The sequence below is a fragment of the Dermacentor albipictus genome, unplaced genomic scaffold, assembly GCF_038994185.2.
Source record: "Dermacentor albipictus isolate Rhodes 1998 colony unplaced genomic scaffold, USDA_Dalb.pri_finalv2 scaffold_24, whole genome shotgun sequence".
Classification (NCBI taxonomy): Eukaryota; Metazoa; Arthropoda; class Arachnida; order Ixodida; family Ixodidae; genus Dermacentor; species Dermacentor albipictus.
Window position 1 is genome coordinate 2,450,179 of NW_027225578.1, and position 8,891 is coordinate 2,459,069.

The window sequence follows — 8,891 nt, forward strand, 5'->3', positions numbered from 1 at the left end:
GGCATGCATATTCTAATTTGGGTCTTATAAGTGATTTATACGCGAGCAATTTAACATGTGGTGGGGCAAGACGAAGGTGACGTTTTAGAAAACCGAGTGTTTTGTTTGATGCTGAAATGATGTTACCGACATGTTACCGACATGCGGTGTATCATTCTTTCGTCAAGCTTGTCATGTTCTGCAATTACATTGAACTCTAAATATCGATTTTCCTTGAACATGTTTGTTGATATATCACACGCTTAAGCGATAGCTGGCTTCCTATGCTAAGGAAGACCCGGATTTGTCACAATGGATTCTGACCATAAGTGAATCTAAAAAATATAGCATTGGCTACTAAAGAGAGCACAGAAACGAGATAACAAGTTCAGTAGGCGCACTCAACAGTGTCGATTGTAAATGTAATTGCGCTACGTAAAGTTAAATTTTGAGGATTTAGGTTCCAAAATCAAGATCTTGTTATGAGGCGCACGGTAATTGAAAGCTGCAGATTTATTTTCAGCAGCTCGGGTTATTTACCGTGCACGGAATGCACAATATACGCGCGTTTTCGCATTCTGCCCCCATTGGAATGCGACTGCTGCGGTTGTGATTGAACCCGTGACCTCGAGCTCAGCAGCGCAACACCAAAGCCACTGGGCTACCGCAGTGAGTTGTGTTCCGCGACCAGAAACAAACACTAGCGTACGCAGCACTGCTTTTGAACCCCCCAGAAATTTAAAAACAAAAATGTAGCAGTTTCCCCCCCAATGCTTCATGAACCACTGCACGAACAACTGCACGAACCAAGGTTCGTAGCTTCATCGCCTGAATAAACTGCAGTAAACAATCGCTTACTCCGTAAATTAGCAAGCACGGGGTCACGCGCGCACGTGCAAACATGAACAGATTTCACTCAATGACCGCGAACACTCGCTGCCACACCGTCCGCGTGATGAAGGGCGCGAACAGAGCGGACAGAACGCTTCTGCTGCCTCGTCCTTCAAAGCGTCCCCGAAACTTGAAATGGCGATATAGAAGCGCCTTTCCCCTCTCCCCCCTCCCCACTTTGCACCCATCGGGAATTATCTCCAAGACAGAGCGAGAGTGGCGCCAGACCGGGCTAGAGCAACGGCCAGAGGAGAAGCGTGCTAAACCAGCGCCTCCTTTCCCCGGCTTGCGCGCGTTTTATCACGTGACCACCTATAGATACTTGGGGCACCCATCCAGGCACTATACATCTCGGCTCGCCCTCGTACACTTCCTTTAACGCGCACAGCTAACGGCGCAGGATAGGATCTTATCGCACTTTATACGTAAGCTCACGGCAACACCGACAGATATATTTCGGCGGTTGTGTCCATATAATTGCTATCGCAAAATTCGCAATACATAGAAAATTTTACTAAGGACCAACCACGCTGCTGCCATGTCGTGATAGAGCGGTGAACGATAGTTCTAGAAAATGTGTTGCTAAATCTCCGCCAAATGACTATACGCTCGCATTAAGTGAGAGCGGCACACAGTCGCAAGAACTTGTGGAGGAAATACCGGAGTTCTGGCAGCTTCAGGTGCACTAGATCATTCAGTAACATGGGCGGCTTTGTAGTTCTACCTTACATCAGAGCAAACTGCACTCGACAGAAATCAAGGGCAGCCGCACCGTTATAGCTAAGCAAATTAAGGACAATTACGCCGCGTCTTCAGACTTCGAGCACGCTCCGACAGCCCAGCGATAGATATTTAAAACACAACCACACTCGGACGAGAAAATTTTGCTTCTGCCAAGTGAACGTAGCGGGTATTTCAAGGCGCGTGTTAAATTCATGGCTGTTTCATTCGTAAACATTACTTAAGTGACGTAAAATTATCAGTGAGCAAAACAGTTTTTATTTCAACGCAAGGAAACAAAACCGAAACTAGCGCAACTGTTTTGCCCAGTTGTGCAGATACAAAATGATCCAAAGCCGAAGCCGTCAATAGCATGACGCCATGTTGAACTTGTGCTGCATCACGCGCGAGTACGTTGTCGTTGAGTGGTACTGACATCGCTGCGTTAAGGGCGACTGCAACCAAGCGTTGTGGCAAGTTACGGTGGGAGCTTCTGTCCGTGCTGTGTGATTGCGACGAGGGCACTGCCGCCAGCAGCAGCGTATCGCCGATAAGCGCCCGAAGTGCTGCGGTTTGCACTGCATCTTTCATTGTGATATGGGAGATCGCAACGGACAGAGACGACCAGATGCATACGAACGACTACCAGCGGGGAGTGACCTGTGCCATATTTCTCTTAACGTCTCAGGTAAGCATATCAGGTTTTGTTCCGAGTTTACAAACGGCGCGTACTCGGCCCTTCCGGTACGGCTACATTTTGCGCCATGTTTCTCTTGGCAGTTCACAGACGTTTCTTAGGCATGCGTGCGCGTATGTATGCGGAAATACTACTGGCAGACGGAAGCCTCAGGATAAACACCGTTCTTAACGACTCTAGTGACGAGTGGCCTGTCGCATCGAAAAATCCGTAGAATATCAAGTACTGCGTAACTTGAAGTGTATATACAATATTAGCACCAGTGTGACTTTCGCGTGGCGAAGACAGGTAATCGAAAAGGCAGCTTGTGCATTCTGAAGATTTACTAGCGCTTTAGGTATATTGCCGCGAATAATAAAAGCGCTACAACGCTGTATGGCAGTGTCAGGCGATGTGGCAGCACAGATATTTTAAGAGCGGTTAAGCGGCTGCATGCACAAGCGAACAGACACGGCGCTTTCAAAGCGCTGAAAGAGAACAAACTTTTTGTGCATTTGGCTGTAAGTAGAAAACACATTAGCTCACAATCTAAGCCTATATATAATGTATTATTTTTACGTAATGTTTATTTTCACGGTTGTAAAAATTTAAAAGCATGAATATGCTGCAACATTTATATAGTAAATCCTACTAAGCTTACAAAACCTGGCTGTGTTATGTGGTAAAATTGTACTATTGCTACTGTATTTTTTATATTGAATCTGGTGGTTTTATGAAAAAAAAGGTCCTTTTATGTGTAGTTTTATGTTAGTGCGTATATTTGCCCAGCAGAAATGAGTTGATTGCAAAGTTGTACCTTCCAGTGAGCTGCATATGAACCCAAGTTTATCCTGTCTTGGCTATTGTAATGTGCATACAGCAATTTTAAGTATGTACAGCTGTAGTTGGCTTAGTCGCTGCAACATATTTTGTAAAAGTAGAAGGCCATTTATTATTTAGCTGCTTCCATGCAGAAATACCTTTTTTCTTGTAGCAAGAAACGCTGACAGTATTGAATGAAATGAAGTGTGTTGTATTTTTCTACTAACTTAAAGGAAATTTCGTCTGCCGTGTATCGGAGATTAGTTTACCTTCTTGTACTAAACAATGCATTATGGCCTCGGCTACTGCTGTTGTCCTGTATATTTTTATAATTTTGAAATGTATTTTATTTTAGGTATTCAAGAAATGGCAACAGCCAGAAGTCACCATCTTACCAGCACGTTATGGGTGAGACAAATCGTAGCAGGCACTTTTGCATATCTTATTAGCATATGATGCTATTTGTTGTAATTTTTGTGTCCACTTTCCTGTCTTTATGCATTTTACTATTATTATGCAAAGGGTAACAGTTTTACATTGAGACAGAGTAATCACCCAAAGGGGAGACATGGCTGGAGGAGACAACACACACAAGCCTCCTTTGTCCGTATCTTTATGTTGCGCAGTTACTCTGTCGTTATCTACCAACAAGCCCAAGTTCCTCATCATCTACATTTACTAATGATCCGTTATTACAGTTTCATTGACATAACATTGAAAGTACAGAGGTACACAGGAAGACAAGAGACTTGAACTGATGAAGAGCCGTAGAACAAGGACCACTGGAGCCAATATTTCGACAAAGAGAAGGAGATTTTTCTTCTCAAAACGTTGGCTCCAATGAATTTTCTTGTTCTATCACTATTTACGGTTGAAAGAAAGCATTATTCCTCTTGCTGAAGTATTATGCATTATGGCATAAAAATTAGCAGGGTGAAATATGAGGAATGTCAAAATTCTTGTATATTCCAGCGCTAAAGTGAAAGCCAGGAAAACAAGATGTAGAGAACCACATTGTTATTTTTCACTGCCCAGTTTAGCCAGCTTTATTCCGAGCTTGCACTTTGTTGCATTAACGACCACTGGAATTCGTTAATTGAATTAGCTTGGTGATTTACTTATATTAAGAGATTTTGAACTTGTATTAATGCAGCTTAACATAATGCATGTAAAAATAATTTACAATGACATATTTAGGTGGCAGGCTTGCAGTTGTCTAGCAGATCACTTGATGGTATGAGCTCAGGTTTCAACCGAGCTTCCATGCACAAACCGGTTACACATTTTTTGTTTCATTGTTTGGATTTTCATAAACATAAGTACCGTTTCTTTTTTGTTGGGCTTCTAGTTGTGTCGTAGAGCCTAACTGTTTACCTTTATTTGTATTGGTAGCCATGTTACACAGACAGCTCAGTTTTATTGTAAATCATGTCATGGTAGGACTAAGAACATTTGTGCAAATTTGCTGCAGGTACACTCTGGCGGCTCCTACCCCTGTGTCCTCCCACCACCCTGTCCTGACTACATCCACTAGGTAGTTGGGAGCCTTTGGCGGCTTCTGCCACTGCATCCTGCCGCCACCATGTCCCGACTATGTCCACTAGGGATTTGGCAGCCTTAGTGATGATGCCAGCAGGCTGACAGCGGACAGAAAGATTCAGGTAAATACCTGTAATTAAGTGACGTCTTTTTGAGTGAAATGGCTTGTCACTCAGCAATGAAAGACGTAACTTCGAAGTAGTTTAGACTCCCTGCTATCTGTGCAGGGATGCTCAAGTCCATGCATTTTGTCTTAGCCGCCAAGAGGCTATGTGTATTAGACGAAATGCGATGTAAATTTTCAAACTGCAAGAGACCACTTGCACAATTTTTTTTTGCTTAACACAAAAACTACTTTGATAAAGCTTTACCAATTTAAAAAGAATACAATGTACGCTCATGCATGGTATTTGGCATAAATTTACTAGGGCTGCCTCAATGGTAAGCAGGCCGATAAACGTACACCAAAACTGTCTTCTTTTCCAAGTTCATCCTCCTCTCTGCACTGCTGCATAATGTATCTTTCTGATACCATTCTTGCACACAGCACAAGTCCTAAACACATGGATTGCATAAATTTGCAGCTTTTGCTGTAGGTCACTTTTGTTAAAATAAAGTTAATAAGCCATTTTGTCCATTTTTAATCAGCCGTAATAAACTGAGCAGTGGCTAATAAGCAGTCAAGTTTTTGGTGTAAGGCCTCTCTTCGTTGTTAAAAATTTGGCCCTCTTAATGAAATAACCAAATTTCTGGCTGCCATTTTATGATGCATACTTTGGTGCATTACACGAAATTTGACATAATGTTTATGGCAGTAAAAATTTTTTTTTGCTTCAAGTATTGTGTGAAATTGAGATTTTTTCTATAATGAAAGGCCCGCAGTTTTCAAGAAGAAATTCCAAGTGGTTGTGTGCCAGGTTGGAACAGCTGGCATGGAATAGCCTACTTACACAAATAGGGAGGGTCATGTACACTTGACTTTATGTTAAGATACTATTATTGATCCACAAAAGACAAATTGAAGGATTCCATCCTATAAGCAGCTCTTCACATTCATTTCCACTTTTGCCCATTTATATACCTTGAGTCTGGTGACTTGTGTCTGTTTTTATCATCTGCTATGTGCAGATGGTAAACTTCAGATTTGCCCTATGATACAGAATATTTTGGTGCTAATATATGAAACTGTGTTTTTCAGGTTGCCTCGAAATTTTACCCAAGCCATGCCGCACACTCGGGCCAGGCCTCTTGCGAACGACGTATAACCAGGCTCAACGCATCAGGGTCGAGGGAGTCCGGAGATCAAGGCAACCTGCTGTGCAACCAGCGTGCAACCTTTGGTGACCCCTCTACATGTGCTACCTATTTCACAGCTGTGCCTCACCTACCATCTATCCAAACAGCATCACCGGCTGTGATCACTTATCGAACCATGGATGAATGTTGGGGTGGAGTGATTTGAACAGACATTCTATTTGTCTCTTCAAATTCTTTGTAAATATTTCTGTTATAATTCATATGTGTCTTTAGTATCTAGTTTTTAATAGTTCCTTTCTCTTAGAATTCTCACCATCAGCCCCTGCTATTCTAATGTATACCTGCCTTTAAGCCCCGTTTCTCGTAGTTCTTTCGTACTTGTGGATGTAATTGATAGGTTATTAATTCTTGTTGTACGGAAGGCTAAAATACGAACTTACGGCATTTTTTCTTCCTTTGATAATCTACAGCACTGCAATGTGTTCAAAAAATGTAACATAACACGGGCTCTGGTCCAGGATAAATTTAAGAGCAATATAGAGTACTTATTTCAAGCACCCATTATTTTTTAAAAACTCAAGGATATAGGAGCACAAGAAAGAAACTATTGAACTAGAGAAACATTGGTTCCCCTCATAAGTCTGGTGATAATGTGACTTCTTTCACTGCAAAGATACTGGTACTCGCATACAAGGTTTGAGACATGAAAGCTATGATACCCTTGGCATTTCTCAGTGCTTATTTGCCACACTGATGAATGTCAAAGGCAGCATAGGTTTCATGCACACATTGGTTGTATTACATCTTTTGAGTATTGCATTTCTCAAACACACGGGTTTGCAGCAGTGCTTTAAATAGCAGATGTATTTCCTAATTTTCAGAATTTGTTAGTGCAAGAGTAACGCTACAGATCATGTAAAAATAATTTTACAGACTATATGTCCATGGATGCATGTTTCTTCTGATGACGTAGCAGTGCCATGTGGTCGGGGGATGAATGTCTATTTCAGATTTAAATATTGGCTTCCAGGCCTGGGTTAGTCTCCTACACTGAGTATTCTAGGTCAAAGCCCAGTTACTAGAGGAAAGTGAATAAAACTAGGAATTATAAACATCAAAAGATCTTGTTCGGGACACTAATGTAACAATCAGCAAGGTTCTTTGTGCATTCATTTCCAGATTTGCGAGATTATATTTTGACTGGTTTCATTAATGCGAGAACAAATATTTCTTTATTCTCATGCTAGAGTTGGCTGCCCCCATTCGCATACAACCCCTTTACAGGCTAAAAATTAAGTGTATTAATAGGCTGTTTTTCGGTTTTGCGCCCTCAGTGTTAAGGGATGCAAACGGGGACATACAACAGAATGCAGAAAAATGTCTAAGGAATGCAAGCAGGGCATGGGACTTTTTAGACAGATGCATGTGTGTGCTATTTATAAAACTCCCTATGGTATGCCTCAAGGAGTTTTGTAACCCTTTGGTAGAAACACTGACACCCACTTATTAAGGGGAAATGCTCCTCGAAACAACTTTTTTAATTTGTACTAGAAATTTGAATGTACTGCTATTCATAGGCAGTTTTATGTAGATTTGAATTGTCATTGGTTTTTGTGTAGCTGGTGTTTAGTTATGTCCTACATAGTGGCAATATATTTTTATGGGCACTTGTGTGTAACAGTTTCGCAAATGGTTTCATGCTGTATCTTATTTAGCTAGGTGTATACCGCAAAGTGGCGATACCTATCCAAACAGCTTGTACAATTACTGGAATTATGCAAAAAATATTGGGCCACTTTAAATAATTTTTAGATTGCAATTTCAATTAGATACTGGTATTCTGCTTATCTTGAAGAGTCTACAGGCAGTCTACAGGGAGTCTTGGCAGGTCTATCTTGGCTACAGTCTTGGCTACAGGTCTGTCTTGGCAGTCTACAGGGAGCTGACTTAGCTGCAGCACACTGCTTTTTTTGTGAAAATTTAATACACAAGAAAGTGCCCGCAAATATCACTATGTATTTTGCCGTTGTATAGGACATAACTCACGAAGCAGCTAAACAAGAACTAATGGAATATATGAAATCTGCATGAAGAACTCTACAATTGGCTCTCTTTTGAAACCTCTAGTACAAATAATAAAAATAGTTCGAGTAATATTCAATCAGCAAAACGTTCCCCTTGCTACAGTGACCTACAACATAGCGACGCAAAGCTTAAGGCAAGTCCTCTTGTCGAAGCGAATATGGGCTGTCTTCCCAAGGGCTTCTGTTAAAGACGGTGAATTTTCCTGCATTTACCAGAAGTGCAATACTAAAATGTTTGTGAATGTGCGATTGGTATTGGCACACTAACAGAAAAAAAGACAGTTCTGTGAAATGTAGACTTGAGACGTGACTTTGTTGGACATTTAAATTTTGACTCCATATATTTGTGTTTTGTACTGAGTGTTTCACCGGTGACTGCCACTAATTATTGAACATAACTGCTTAATGACAGTGCGACAATTTTCACTAACATAAATTTTAGCTGTGGCAGGCATTAGAATTGCAGTACTCAATAACGTCTACTTTGTAAGAACTCAGACTAGCACCAGTTCTGAGATACATATACCCAAAAAGTAATGATCAAATAGATTTCTTTTCCACACAGAATTGCCCTACAAGGATTACAGAAGGCTTTTTGGCAAAGTAATATCCGAAAGAGCAAAGCATGTTCCACCAAGTATGGTGACAAATATTCCAGAGCTGCCAGTCTGAGGACTCCTACAAACTAACAATACCTTCAGCACTGACTAGCTTCAATAATGGGATGTCAGTGTTTTGCTAAAATTAATGAAACTTCAATTATTGTGATCTTGTTTAAGAAGACATATGTAATTAACATGCAGTTCTAATCTCTGTCACTTTTGTAAATATTTCCCAATTATTTTTTCAGGCTACAATTTTTGGTTACAATGGTATTCATTGCAGAAAAAGCTAGTACATGGCATTTAATAAAGAAGGTACTG

At 41.0% G+C, this 8,891-nt stretch overlaps 1 long non-coding RNA gene across 1 annotated transcript; it reads left to right on the plus strand.

The window, feature by feature from the left end:
• The first annotated feature begins 2,081 nt into the window (after positions 1-2,081).
• Positions 2,082-6,549, plus strand: LOC135909074 (uncharacterized). Its single transcript, XR_010566557.2, has 4 exons — positions 2,082-2,278; positions 3,444-3,496; positions 4,560-4,749; positions 5,826-6,549. It is a non-coding gene; the product is annotated as an uncharacterized lncRNA (long non-coding RNA).
• The last annotated feature ends 2,342 nt before the right edge of the window (positions 6,550-8,891 follow it).